At 41.9% G+C, this 15,707-nt stretch overlaps 1 pseudogene; it reads right to left on the bottom strand.

The window, feature by feature from the left end:
• The window catches only part of LOC136529862 (cysteine-rich receptor-like protein kinase 10), a 34,749-nt pseudogene that overhangs the window by 15,264 nt on the left and 3,778 nt on the right, over positions 1-15,707 (bottom strand).

The raw sequence follows: 15,707 nt of genomic DNA, 5'->3' as shown, positions 1-15,707 counted from the left end.
ATCTCAGCTACCTTTCTTTTTGATTTAGGTGCTTCACATTCTTTCATTTCACAAGCTTTTGTTAGAATGCATAACATACCTTTATGTGCCATGAAAGATCCCATACTAGTAAATTCACTGGGCGGTAGCATGCCAGCTTCTTATTGCTGTCCCTCAGCTAGTATTTCTCTAAGGGGGTAGACTTTAACGCGAGCCTTATTGTGTTGAGAACTACAGGTATCGATGTTATTATGGGTATGGACTGGATGAAGCAACACCGAGCAGTGATCCAGTGTCAGGAGAAGGTAGTAGTTCTGACAACATCAAAGGGAGATAGAATCAGTGTCGATGTTGTAGTGCAAGAGCAATAGACAGCTATAGTGAACCAGCTAAATGATAATGTCAACCAACAGGACCATGTTGTGGACGAGTTTCTAGATGTTTTCCCTAATGACTTGCTAGGTAGCCACCTAACTGCGACATTGAGTTTATTATTGAATTATTACCTAGAACTGCACCCATAGCTAAGCATCCATATAGAATAGGGGTTAATGAATTTGAGGAACTTAAGAAACAATTGAAGGAGTTGTAGGAGAAGGGTTTTATCCATCCTAGTTCTTCACCTTAGGGAGCACCGGTTATCTTTGTTGACAAGAAGGATGGTATTCAAAGAATGTGTGTTGATTATCGGTCACTTAATGAAGTTACTGTCAAGAACAAGTACCCATTGCCAAGGATTGATGACTTGTTTGACCAGTTGATAGGTGCTTGTGTGTTCTTGAAGATTAATCTTCGCTCTAGTTATCATCAATTGAAGATTCGACGCTCTGACATATCCAAGACAACATTTACTATGAGGTATGGGTTGTATGAGTACATAGTTGTCATTTGGTTTGACCAATGCACCTGCATACTTCATGTACTTAATGAATAAGGTGTTCATGGAATTTCTTGATAAGTTTGTGGTGGTATTCATTGATGATATATTGGTATTCTCCAAGACTAAAGGGGAACATGCTGAACATCTAAGATTGGTCTTGCAGAAGCTTCGAGAGCACAAGTTATATGCTAAGCGGAGCAAGTGTGAGTTTTGGTTGAAGAAAGTCTCTTTCCTGGGTCATGTTGTCTTTAATGGTGGAATAGTAGTGGATCCAAGCAAGGTAGAAGACATGTTGAATTGGAAACCACTAAGCAATGTGAGTGAGATTCATAGCTTCTTGGGATTGGTTGGGTACTATAGAAGGTTCATCGAAGGGTTTTCTAAACTTGCCAAGCCTATGACAGCCCTGTTAGAGAAGAATGCTAAGTTTATATGGTCTGATAAGTGCCTAGTTAACTTTGAGGAGTTGAAGAAGAGATTGACTGTAGCTTCAATGTTGGTTTTGCCAGACTTGAGTAAGAAATTCTCTATCTATTGTGATGCATCTTGCTAGGGCCTCGGATGTGTTCTTATGTGAGAAGAAAGAGTTGTGGCGTATGCATCTAGGCAGTTGAGGAAGCATGAGCTGAACTATCCCACTCATGACTTGGAGTTAGCAGCAGTGGTTCATGCTTTGAAGATCTAGAGACACTATTTGATCAGACATAAGAGTGACATCTATATTGATCACAAGAGCTTAAAGCACATCTTTACCCAGTCAGATCTGAATTTGAGGCATCATCGTTGGTTGGAATTGATTAAGGATTATGAATTGGAGGTGCACTATCATCCTAGGAAAGCAAATGTTGTAACTGATGCTCTTAGTAGAAAAAGTTATGTTAATGAGGTTCAGGTGACACCAATGACTGAGGAGTTATGTGCAGAGTTTGAGCAACTGAACCTAAGCATTGTCATTAATGCTATGGAGCTAGAAGTGACGCCTACCTTGGAGCAAGAGATTCGCAAGGGTCAATTGAGGATATGAAACTCAAGGAGATAGCAGAGAATATAGTGATTGTAAAGGCACCAGGTTTCATGATAGATGAGAATGTCACTCTATGGTTTGGGAAAAGGATATATGTACCTGAAGTGAAGACCATCCATGATGCAATTCTATGAGAAGCCCATGAGTCAGCTTATTCCATACACCATGGAAGTACCAAGATGTACTTGGATCTTAAAGAGAAGTATTGGTGGTATGGATTAAAGAGAGATGTGGCAGAGTATGTGGCCTTGTCTGACACTTCTCAAAGGGTGAAAGCTGAGCACCAAAGATCTATAGGATTGTTACAATCGATGATGATACCTACGTGGAAGTAGGAAGAAGTTGGAATGGATTTTATTATTAGATTACCTCGCACGCAGAGATGTTATGATTCTATATGGGTAATAGTGGATCTTCTTACTAAAGTTGCCCAATTTCTACCAGTCAAGACTACCTATTTAGGAGCAAGACTAGTAGAGCTATATATAGAAAGGATAGTGTACCTGCATGGAATCCTGAAGAAGATCGTGTCTGATAGGGGTACTCAGTTTACATCGCAATTCTGGCAGAAGGTACAGAGCTCTTTGGGAACCAAGTTGAATTTTAGTTCTGCTTATCACCCCCAAACTGATGGGCAAATTGAAAGGATCAACCAGACTTTGGAAGACATGTTGAGAGCTTATGCATTGCAATATGATACTAGTTGGGCTAAGAGTTTGCCATATGCTGAGTTCTCATACAACAACAGTCACCAGAAGAGTCTCAAGATGACACCTTTCAAGACTTTATATGGACGTAAGTGTAGTACCCTACTGCTTTGGAATCAAACAGGAGAGACTCAAGTGTTTGGACCGGATGTTCTTAGAAATGCCGAGGAACAAGTGAGGATGATTAGAGACAACTTGAGAGTGGCACGGTCTCGACAGAAGAGCTATGCTGACACTCGTAGAAGAGATTTGACTTTCGAAGTAGGGGATTATGTGTACTTGAAGGTGTCTCCAATGAGAAGTGTGAAGAGGTTCAATATGAAGGGAAAGTTAGCACCAAGGTAGATTGGTCCCTTCAAAATTCTAGAGAGACGTGGAGAAGTGGCCTACCAACTAGAATTGTCTAAGAGTCTGTTAGGTGTGCATGATATGTTTCATGTGTCTCAATTAAAGAAGTGTCTACGAGTACCAGAAGAGCAAATCCCCTTAGAAGAACTTGTTGTTAAGGAAGATCTAACATATGAGGAGTACCCGGTAAAAATCTTAGAGACAATAGAAAGAGTTACAAGGAGTCGAGTTATAAAGATGTGTAAAGTATAGTAGAATCGATACACTTGAGGATGAGGCTACTTGGGAAAGTAAAGAGGATCTGAGGAAAGCATATCTATAGTTGTTTGAGTAAGCACCATCCAATCTCAAGGATGAGATTCTTTTAAGGGGGGTAGAATTGTAACACCCTAAAATTTACATCATTTCAAAATAGATGAAATTGATTTATTTATGCATTTTGTGAGCATTTAAACCTAGGGAAATAATATTTTTTATGAAATTAAAATCAAATATAAGGCTAGATACATGTAGATGCATTCATGCTGCTGCATATTCATTTTTGTGATGATTGGTTTTGACCAAAACTGAAAAGGAATTCAGATTCTTTTGAAAATGGATTTGGAAAATCATTTATGAAAATAAAATGGCAAAGGAATCCATCTCTCTCCCTTCTTCATTTTGGCCTGGTGGCCCATCCATCCAATGCTGGCCCGCTCTACCGCTCTTCGGCACTATGTGCACCCAGTGGCCCACATCGGCCTGCTGGCCCTAGCCCAACCTAGGTGTGCCCCTAGCTCTATCCCTCTCTTCCCCCTCTGTCTCACTGACTGCGCGGGGTCCACCTATCAGCGCTTCCTTTTACCTCATGCCATCCCTAACATCCCGCTGAAGATGGGAGGATTTCTCCCTTATCTAGACGCCACCATAGCTTATCGTGCCACCACACGCCCAAGCTTTTTCGGTGTCATTGGCCTCCTGCACGTGCGCCTAGGCACTCTACTTAAGCCACCGCCTCGCCCCCCTCGGACTCTCTTTTCCCATCCACCGAGCTCACAGTGCCGTCTACAACCCTAGCTCGCAACCGCTGATGCCGCACCCATCATTGGGAGCCCTTGTGTCGTCTCCGATCCCTTGCCGCTCATCGTTATGAGGTGAAGGATGTGTCTAGCCCCTCCCTTTGATCTCTACCATGCTCTGGACCCCGTTAACCCTCGCCGTCGTAGGGAGGCTCCGTTCGCCATTTCGAGCTGTTCACCATCTTCGACTCGTCTTCACCTTCATTTTTCATGTGGTCAGATCCCTATTTCCTCCTCTTGCTTCTCGTGCATTTCTCGGGTCAAATCAGTGGCTTCTAGGGCCAGTCTCACGCGCGCTGGCGACCTTTTCTCTCCACCGGCCATGTCCGTCACCTCGCTGGCTTCTTTCCTTGGCCACGTTATACACCAGGGTGAGGTTGCCTTCATCCCTGCTATCTCCCAGTGCTCTTGGTTCGTCAAATCGTGGCCCGTAGGGCCCTATTTCGTGCGTGTCGGCGAAGTCTCACCGCTGGCCATGGTTGTGCCGCCGCTGGAGGCCTGTTCCGGCCATTGCTCATCTCTCTCCGTTCTAATCTAGTCCATCTAGATCAGATCCAATGGATCAGATTCATCCATACCCCTTAGCATGGCAAAACCCCGAATTTTGATTTATTTTATTACAAAAATAGATCGCATTATTTATGGTTTTGCCATTCGGAGCCATTTTCACCATATCTCACCCGTTTTAGATCCGATTTGATCCGTTCAAGTTGTGTTAGGTTCGTAGTTATGTAATCTACATGTTTATGGTACTTTTAATCATGTTTTCCACTATTTAAAATTTATGGTTAGAATTAATCTATTAAACTACTATAGGAAATCTTGTTTAACTCGTAACTTTCATGTTTTAGCTCTGATTTTTGTGATCTTCGTGTCTGTGTGTTTTTAGCGAGACGTAGATTCATTTTATAAACCTTTATCTTGTTTTATCTCTATTGGTGTACTGTTCAAATCTATAGTCTTTGTTTGCTATGCATGATTGCCTGTGGATGCTTGTATGTTGATGTGGTGATCAAGTATAAACGGTGAGCAATTCATGCGTGAACAAGAGTGCTACTTTGACGACCAGAACCAGCAGGGAAACTTTGAGCAAGGTAAGTATAGCATGTGATCTCCTTTGTGGTAGAACCGCCCGAAATAACATGCTTTTAGAAGACGCTTGTCTTCCACTAGACACTAAGCACCCTGAAAGTTAGCTACACCGGATAGTTCCGTCGACCATACCCCATGGGAGAACTCAAATAAATCCCCATTTTACCCCCAAAATCTGATAATGAGTACGAGCTTACAATACTTAGTCCATTTCATACAACAAGAGTTCTTGGAAATTATTTATTACAATACCAGAGTTCAGAGTGCGATAATTAAACAACGAAATGAAAATAAACATCTAGCAGAAATGATACAAGGATCCATCTATGCCCACTAGAAGAATCCTCCACACAAGAGCTACTCCTCAAGCTGCACCTGCAATAGGGGTAAAATAAACCCTGAGTACACAATGTACTCACAAGACTTACCCGACTAGTGGGAATAGTTTTCCCGACTCTCAAAGATATGATACGCAATATGGGATTGCTATTTTCTTTTTGTTTGCAAAAAGCATTACTAGAAGTATGTCCTTAAGATCAAGTTTAATTAGTAGTCATGATTACTTCATTAGCTAACCATTCTAGGTAAGCACATGTTCTACTTTCAAGCAAGGGTTAAGCAATCAGAACCATTTCACCATCTTCCATCTTCCAGTTCTTACTACAGGTGCTAGACCATATCCAAGTCGTATCGTCTTATAGAAATAGCGATTTGCGAACCAATGTATCCTAGCTAGGTACTCCGAAACACACGCCCCTATTTATACCCTAGGTACAAACAAGACCAACCCATTCCACTCCTGTCACGGGATCTAGGTCCCTGTCCAAATTTGAACTCTAAGCCCCCACACTTGAGCCCCGGTCTCAGTATGGTGCTTAGACCTCCACCATTCCCCGTCTCCAATCAGTCGGTCCAGGAAAGAGCCAGAACCCATGATAAGAGCGTAACAAGTCCTTCCCGCTCCCATAAGCAAGTATGTGCTCAGGATAATAATTCTATGATCTGACTACCATCCACAGCAATGGACGGTCCTTAATTCGACACGAACAAGGAAAACAGTGTAACCAAGCTAAGCCCCTGTTGGCCATGGGACACAACCTGATACACTCACCAATACCCATACCATATCCCTACAATGTCTTCATTTTTTCTTTCATCATTTTATTATGAGAGTAATAATAATCACCTATTATGAGTAACAACATGTTACTCACGCTATCGAAAACCTAAGCATAGCAGCTACTTAAACATATACTAGTAAGATTCATAGGATAGATATATCTATGCATGTGGTTTTCATAAAATTTCTGTTATGTAAATGCACATCACATATATATATTCAGTGATTATCAAAAATAAAGGTTATGCACCGGGGCTTGCCTTGGGACAGGCGCAGAGCGAAGTCAATCAGTGGTGGCTTCGGGACCTCCTCCTGTACGAGAATCTCCTCCTCGTACTCCTCGATGATCTCCTCGAACTTGTGATCAGCCGATGATCACTATCTCCGCCAACTCATTCTCTACATGCATGCAATGATGATGCAACACTTAGCATTTAGACAACGACAACTCTTAGACTAAAATATGCATACTAAGCTACTAAGCTAGCTCTAATGACTAAGGTACTCAACTAACTATCATATTTATCGAGCAAAGTATTGGGTTCAACTAACAAACACCTAGCTTTACAAATGAATGATATATCTTTATTTCTACTAATGATTTAATGTATATTTGAAACAAAGAGCATTTAACTACCCTAATGCTTAGTCTATTCTAAAGCTACAAAAATTATAGTGAGTACATAATAATACAATGAAGCTACTATAAAAATTTCAGGATAAAGCTATCACCAAATTTTACCACAAAAATTCCAACAATAATTCTCCTAACAATATTAAAATTTTCAAATGATTTAATAGCTCCTGGTATCAACATGTACATATATGAACTAAATACACTAACAGCTAGAGCACAATTTTAAAAACCTAACAAAATTTGTTTCGCAATTTTTGGACACCTACATGATTTACCAAAGATTAGCTCTAAAATTAAATTAGAAAACTATTTCTAATTCCTTATGAAAAAGAAAAATGAATTAACCCGCGTGGCCCACACGTGCGGCCCACGCGACGCAGCGAGCGTGCGGTGTGGCCCACGTGAGGCCGGCCCATAGCGTCAGACAGCCTACGGCGGGGGAATCCCACTGCGCGCTGGCGATTTTGCAAAAGAGATCTCGAACTTCTCCCGAATTATAACTAAGTACTAACACTATTTTCCCCTCTCTCAAACATTTTCACTTAACCCCTTGGACTTTCCCTAATTCACTCGCGCGCACCACCCCCGGCGGCGGGCGATGACACGGCACGACCGTGCCGGCCACCAGAGGCTCATGCTGGCCAGTCGGTCGGGCTGACCTTCAACTACGGTCCAACTGCCTACACCAAGCAGCAACACGAGGCGACGAGAAGCGCTGAAGCGAGCTGTAGCGACGTGTGGCCATCCGCGATGGCAGCGCAACTGCCCCGATGATCTAGAGCACCTAAGAACCTAACTAGCTAGCAAGGGAGCATCAGTAGACTACCGTGGACCTAGCCGAGGTGACGGTTGGGGTGGAGGATGGTGGAGGTGTGGCCACGTGCGGCCAAGTCGTGCGGCGGTGCACAACGATGGCACAGTCATGTCAGTGGCGATAGGGAGGCAGGTAGCGGTTCCACTGGCGTGCACAAGGTGGAGAGGGGGGCAAGGTGAAGCTAGTGGTGCAGGTGAATTGGCTCGGAAGAGACAGTAGGAGGGCTGCCCACATCCACGACCGGACGCGGCCTTATCGACACGGCGCCGGGGAAACTCCAAAATTAGAGCTTGGCAGTGCCTTCTTCATGGCTGCGTGGCGTCGGGCAGCGAGAGTGCGTGATGGTGAAGCCGTGGATGCGATGAATTGAATAGAGGTGATGGCTCGCTAGGTAATTTGATGGCGCGGCTCGACGGTGGCAATAGAGGAAGAAAGAAAAAAGAGAGAGAGACAGGGCACGGTAGGTGGGCTCGGCTCGGCCTCACCTAGGCGGGATGCGGTTGGCGTGATCGTGGAGGCCCACGCAAAGGCGCTAGCAGACAGGCGCGTGCGTTTGCGATCGGGAGCCAGCGGCGGCTAGACCATAGATAGGCCAGACCAGCCGTGGCCGGCCACTGAGCGGCAGCATGCGTGCGCGCGAGACAGTCAGCGTGGCGACACCGAGCGCCTGAGCGTGGTGACCGCACCCACGTGGCAAACCAGTCCCGAGACCATGTAGTGCATGAATTTTAAAACACCTATAAAACTAAACAGCTTGCTTCTGAACCTAAACCATCTTCACTATGCTCAAGATGGCATATGAGACTATCAAATCGAGATATAACACTACACCACCCCTTAATCCAATCTCTCAAAATAATTTACTAAACATAGCAATGTCTAGCTGTTGACAAACTTGAAAATTTTTCTAAGTTTTTGAGCTGAACTTGATTTCAATTTGCAATTTATAGGCCAGTAGAAATAGTAGTTAGTAATATCATTTTTTAACAGCAAGTATTTCACTGTCATCTTACAAAGTTCAAATTCCAAACTTTATTTAAGCGCCACATATATGTTCTATAGCATTTTTGTTCAATAAAAATTAGTTTTAAACCCTACTTGATATACATGAGGTATTGAATCAACTTTCGTTTAACATTTTTATTAGTCATTTTAGGTTACAAGATATTAATGTACACACTTTATCACATGTACTAACATATAAACATGATGCTCATGACATGTTTTAGTTAATAATTTAGGGTGTAACACTTACATCCTTGTCCTATTCACCATTTAATTATTTAGTCATGTGCATGTGTCTAATTTGATATCCGTAAGGATCTTCTAGTTATTGTTACCTTGTACCTTGATTACCGATAGGTTATACCTGCATATGGGTAGCTGCTAGCGCTTAAATTAACTATACATGATCTGAATGATGATTAATGGTTCTATGGAACGAATGGTAAAACTTGCTCTTAGCATCTGGATGATAGAACGAGAGAGCAATTGGCTTTTGTACAAGATGCTCTTGGTCCTCCCTAAGGACTTATTTGTTGGTAAAAGTTGGGACATACAGTCCAACCGGGGGTGCTATAAGTAGTAGGGACCTTTTCTAGCTTGTTAGTAGTTACCCTGAAAGGGCGCAAATGGGGCCTGCCGAGCTGAGTATAGTGCGGCCTCTGTCCTCTATGTATATAGCACACGCGAAATGTGCCTCAGAAGGGGGCTCTATATTCCCTTGCCAGGAAAACCTAGTGGTTACTAATTTATTAGGAAAACCTTTGAAAGGCTTCATAGTAAACCCTACCGACCTCCCTAGGAAGGGGGTTAAGAGACTAACTACCTCGGGCGAAAGGGTAAATCACGGCTCGTGGTGAAAGTGTACAAACTCTGCAGAGTATTAAAACTGGTATCACGGACACGAGCGGCCCAAAAAACTGACAGAATAGTTGCTCACTTGATGATGATGTTATTAATGATGATAATTCTAATGATGACTATTACTGATGTTTATGATCATGTGGTTTAATTGAGGCTTGGCCGCATCTAAATGCTAATATAGTGCTAAAACTTTGTCTTAATAAAATGCTAACCGCAGTAAACCAGTGTCAGCCTCTTGAGCTTCATAAACCCATATTATTCTTGTTGAGTATGAGATGTACTTACACTTGTTTATTTTTATTATTTGATAAAAATCCCAAATAGGTAACAATGGCAATGATTATGAGGACTATCCTGAGGATTACTAGACTTGTGCTTCACCAGTCGATGTTGATATTTAGTTCTTCTGCTTTCATGATAGACTTGATATTATTGTAATGAATTATTGTTCGCGTTGTAATAAACACTATGATGATACTTTATAATTTGTCAGCTTATGTGTGCGACTGATCTCTGGACGCACATAAAATTTATGCATTCCTATTTTATTCTTAAAATCGGGTGTGACAAATAAAGCTTGAACTATACTATGTCAAAATAGACTACTAGAGCATTACTTATTTGGAAGATAATGCGTACAAGCATTCATTTTGTTAGTTCATTCTATTTGGGGTTATAATTACCTTGTAAACTTTAGCAAAACCACCCCACCCAACGTTTCTATCCTCTGAGAATGTGTCGGTAGCATCGACAATCTGAGAGAATTCAAACTTTCTGAATCCTGAGCAACTCTCTTCAGTACGGGTACAGAGCTCCAACAGTTCTTCAGTGTCCAGAATCTTCTGTCCTTGCAAATCAATTGCTCCTGAAATTATGGTATATCCTTGTCACCGGTGGAACTGCAGGACTCATCTGGCTAAGCTAATAAAGAAGTACAGTGAGAACAATCAAGCTTCTTTGATAGACCATCATATTCGAAGACAAGTGTAGGACTTCAGGTTAGAGTTCGCATATGTATCTTAAATATATGTTAGTACTACTAGCTAGCTTAGTGCTCTTCCATGACTCATGCTTGCCTGTTCGCTGGTTGATTTCTGTGCTGGTTTAGACTGGCTGGTGCTGGTTTGTTGTGAGAGGAAAACACTGTTGGCTGACTGGTTTGGGCTAGCTGAAACCAACAAGCGAACATGTTTATTAAACCAACAGGTTTATTAAAACTAGTGTTTCTTTCTATATGATGCATGAGATTCTGTGTGGTACAGGAAAGTGGTACAAGTTTATTAAAACTAGTCACACGAGCACTTTTATTCTCTCCGTTGCAGTATGTTCAAAAACATGGAGTATCAACAACAGTTAAAGCATTAGAGATTCTTGAAGCGATAACATTGAAATGAAAATTTCAGTCTCTTGATATGTTTTTAGTCCACGACTAAGAGCATAAGGAAATCATACTATCAGAGGTAACTACCTACCTGCAAACGGTTGTTTTGCAACATTACAAATTTTAGGAGCTCCTTGAACTTGTATTCTGGTGAAGTCCTCAACACTTCTTGGAAATCTGATCATTATGCCAAAACCATCAATGGTTTGAACATTATTTTTAAACAATGCAAACTTGAAAACATATAATTATAAAAAACAAAAAATAATGGTGTGTAAAACAGAAAAAAACTGATGGCATGATTACATATGACTAGAGATTGACACCAATTGACAGGGGGAGTAGGTGGCCATATGGACAAGGCATTAGTTTTATTTTTGAAACAAGAAAAAACTAAAGTCAAACAAAGTCACAGTTAAACTCATATAGAAAATTCATAGTTGGGTCCATCTAAAAAGTAGTTGATTCAAGTTGACTGACCTACTACATAAGCCCCAAAACAGAACTTTTGCACGAACTCTGTGATCTCGACCAACTATGATCGATGATTATCTATTCTTTCCATCCACATGGTTTCATTTTCATGTTGCCAATTTCTTCAAAGGCATGACATAGATTTGAATTATGCGAGGAATCAATTTGTTGACTTTTAATCAACTACATTTAATAAACAAAATAAAACCTGATGTGATGATGGCTTGACCCATTCATGATTACAACTGGCACTCCTTCAGCAGCCTGCTGGTGGACAAAGACTTTAAACTCAAGAAGTATTGTTGTAAAAAAAAAAAGAAGTCAAGAAGTATTACTGATGTCATCTATCTATAGGTCTAACCTGTTTATTTTTTTAAAAATTAATTATACACACATATAAAAGAACATTTGATGAATTCAGTGGTACTAACTTCTACAGAATTAGTTTGTCGATGCTACTTCAATCGGATTATAGACAAAATGAATGGCCCTATAATAAGCTGTTCTTAATAGCCATACATATCACATGTTCACACATGTTTCATGAACTGCCAAAACTAATCAACAAGCTAAAACAGGACCTACCGTGACCCGGCGTTCATGTGTAGTGTCGACAAGCGCCATAAGCGGGACGAGGCGGATGAACATGTCGATCTCCTGCTCCACGGCGCGGAGCTCTTCGGCCATCCGGGCGCCGACGAACAGGCTGCGGAGGTACCCGTGTTAGATTTCTTAGGACTCAATCGAGTCAAGTTCACCAGATCGGGTATACAGAATAGAAATACATGTTCAAGATTTACAGTATATACACAAAACCTAATGCATGAACTACAGAGATATAAAAGGAAGAAAAGGGGTAGGTGGAGTAGGAAGTCGCAGACCATCGAAGGCCGTAGTGGTCGAAGCAGTCGGAGTGGTGGAAGCGCCGGCCGCGGCCTCATTCGCGGATGCCATCTGCGCGCCGGCAGCGACGTTCGGTGGAGAGAGGAGTCGGTGCAGTGGCGTCCTTGGCGGCGGCGAGTGCGTCGGGGTGGCGTTACCGACGTCGGTGGTGCTTCCCGTCTCTGGCAGCGCCCTTTCTCAAGACCGGGTTAGGATTAGGATGTCGGTGAGGTGTCTGGCGGCGCGGTGAACCTCGTCCTGCGAGCCCCGGCCCCCACCTTTCCTTTATAGCGCTGTGCGACGGGGGCCCACCAATCATGTAGGGTTGGGCGCCCCCGATTAGGGCGTGAGAACAAGGCCCAAAGGCCGTTGGGCCTAATGGCGTGGGAGATCAATCCAACATTCTCCTCCTTGATCTCTCATCACTTTCTTCGTTCTTAATTCTTACTCAAAACTTTCGATTCATATTTTTCTTGCTTCCATCCTATTTTATCACAGATTAGTGCATAGAACTGTCCCATCGTCACAGCAATTAGTGCCGTTAGACTAACAGCCACAATACACTTCTCCGTTTTGAAATGTAAACTTTCTTTGGGCCCTTCGTATATTCGGGAATCATAGGCTTTCCCTTAAACCCATGCCGGCTACGTGTTCTCTGAATACGTTGGGTGGTAAGCCTTTTGTGAGCGGATCCGCGAGCATTTTCTCTGTACTTATATGCTCAAGATTTATTATATGATCCTGAACTTTATCTTTCACAACATAGTACTTTATGTCAATGTGTTTGGCAGCACCACTTGACCTATTGTTGTGAGCGTACTGTACCGCTGGATTGTTATCACAATACAATCTCAGTGGTTCATTTATATTATCAATCACTTTCAATCCAGGTATGAATTTCTTCAGCCAATTCACCTGCCCCGTTGCCTCATAGCATGCTACAAACTCGGCATACATTGTCGAGGATGTAGTTACGGTTTGTTTGGAGCTTTTCCACGATATAGCCCCTCATGCGAGAGTAAATACATATCCTGACATAGATTTTCTTTCATCTCCCGCATAATCAGAATCTGAATACCCCTCTATCTGCAGGGAATCAGATCTTCTATACGTAAGCATGAGGCCTTTCGTACCCTGCAAATAACGCAAAACTTTCTTCACTAATTTCCAATGTTCAATTCCTGGATTCTTTTGATATCTGCCAAGTAACCCGGTAACAAAAGCTAAGTCCGGGCGTGTACACACTTGAGCATATTGTAAACTTCCAACAGCTGAAGCATACGGTACCGCTTTCATTCGGTCAATTTCATATTGGTTCTTGGGACACTGATGTTCCCCAAATCTATCGCCCTTGACTATAGGAGCAGGTGAAGGACTGCACGCATGCATACTAAATTTCTTCAGGATCTTTTCTATATATGCCTTTTGCGATAATCCTAGAACCTCTTTTCTCCTGTCTCGGTGAATCTCTACTCCCAAAACGAATGAGGCCTCACCGAGATCTTTCATATCAAAGTTTGAGGACAAGAATTTCTTCGTTTCCATTAGTAGATTGATATCACTACTAGAAAGTAAGATATCATCCACATACAAAATTAGGAATATGTACTTTCCATTCTTGAACTTTGCATAAATGCAATTGTCCTCAACATTTTCTTTAAATCCAAAACCTTTTATCGTTCTATCAAACTTCAAATACCACTGTCTTGAAGCTTGCTTCAATCCGTAGATTGATTTCTTCAGGTGGCATCCCATATTTTCCTTTTCTTTTATGACAAAACCTTTCGGTTGTGCCATATAAATATTTTCTTCCAAATCCCCGTTTAGGAAAGCCGTCTTTACATCCATTTGATGTAACTCCAAATCATTGTGGGCTACATGTGCCATTATAATTCTGAAGGAATCTTTACATGAGACTAGAGAAAACGTCTCATTGTAATCAATCCCTTCTCTTTGCGTGAAGCCTTTCGTCACAAGTCGCGCTTTAAATCTTTCTATATTCCCTTTGGAGTCATATTTCGTTTTGTAGACCTATTTACAGCCTACTGTTTTGGCTCCTTTAGGAATATTTTCTAAGTCCCAAACTTTATTAGTACTCATTGATTTCAATTCATCTTCCATGGCCTTAAGCCACTTTGATGAGTGGTCGCTTCTCATGGCTTCTTCAAATGAGGTGGGATCATCCCCCATCTGACATTCTTCTGTTTCATAAACTTTATAGTCATCAGTAATAGCTGATCTTCTTATTCTTTGAGACCTTCTAGGTGCCTCCGGCACTTGTTCCACATTGGAATGTTGTTGTTCTTCCTCATGTGCAACATTTGGTTCTATAGGTTCCTCAAGGATAGGTTCCTCAAGGACAGGTTCCTCATGTTTATTCATTGTCGCCATGGGAGAACTTGCAATAGGTGTTGGCACTACAGTGTCCTGCACTGTCGGTGCAACAGCAGCAGGTAGCGTGAAGAATGGTTCTTCAACCATCGGAGTGGGTACATGTACCCGCTTCTCCTGTAGGCTGATTTCTCATGCTACCATGCTCCCCCTGATCATGTTATCCTCTAAGAACACAACGTGTCTTGTTTCTACAATCTTCGTATGTCTGTCAAGACAATAGAAGCGATATCCTTTCGATCTTTCTGGATATCCAATAAAATGGCAGCTGACTGTCTTGGAGTCTAACTTTTCTATGTTTGGGTTAAACACTTTTGCCTCAGCCGGATAGCCCCACACACGCAAATGGTTAAGTGAGGGTCCCCTTCCTGTCCATAATTCATACGGTGTTTTAGGCACCGATTTACTTGGTACTCGATTAAGTATGTGAATGGCGGTTTTCAGTGCCTCCATCCATAAACTAATCGGTAATGTGGAGTAACTCATCATGCTTCTTACCATATCCATTAAGGTACGGTTACGTCTTTCAGCCACTACATTCTGCTGAGGCTCCCCCGGTGTGGAGTACTGAGCAACTATGCCATTTTCCTATAGGAACCTTGCAAATGGTCCAGGAATTTAGCCATATGGGGTATGTCGCTCATAGTACTCTCCACCTCGGTCTGATCGTACTATCTTGATTTTCTTATTGTGTTGATTTTCAACTTCAGCTTTAAATATTTTGAATTTATCCAATGTTTCCGATCTTTCTATAATTGGATAAATATTGTCATAACGAGAGTAGTCGTATGTGAATGTTATAAACGAGTATAACCATCCACACTTTTCACAGGAAAAGGACCACATATGTCTGTGTGGATTATTTCTAAAATTCATGTGCTTCGTTTGGCATCTTTCTTAATTTTCTTGACATACTTTCCTTTGATGCAATCAATACATTGTTCTAAATCTGAAAATTCTAAGTGCGGGAGAATTGATTCCTTAACCAATTGTTCTATTCTCCCCCTCGAAATATGGCCCAAGCGACAATGCCATAATTTCGAAGAGACATTAT

The sequence above is a fragment of the Miscanthus floridulus genome, chromosome 19 (genome assembly GCF_019320115.1).
Source record: "Miscanthus floridulus cultivar M001 chromosome 19, ASM1932011v1, whole genome shotgun sequence".
NCBI classification, from domain to species: Eukaryota; Viridiplantae; Streptophyta; class Magnoliopsida; order Poales; family Poaceae; genus Miscanthus; species Miscanthus floridulus.
The sequence above is the reverse complement of the archived record's forward strand: the minus strand, read 5'-3'. Positions and strand labels throughout refer to the sequence as shown.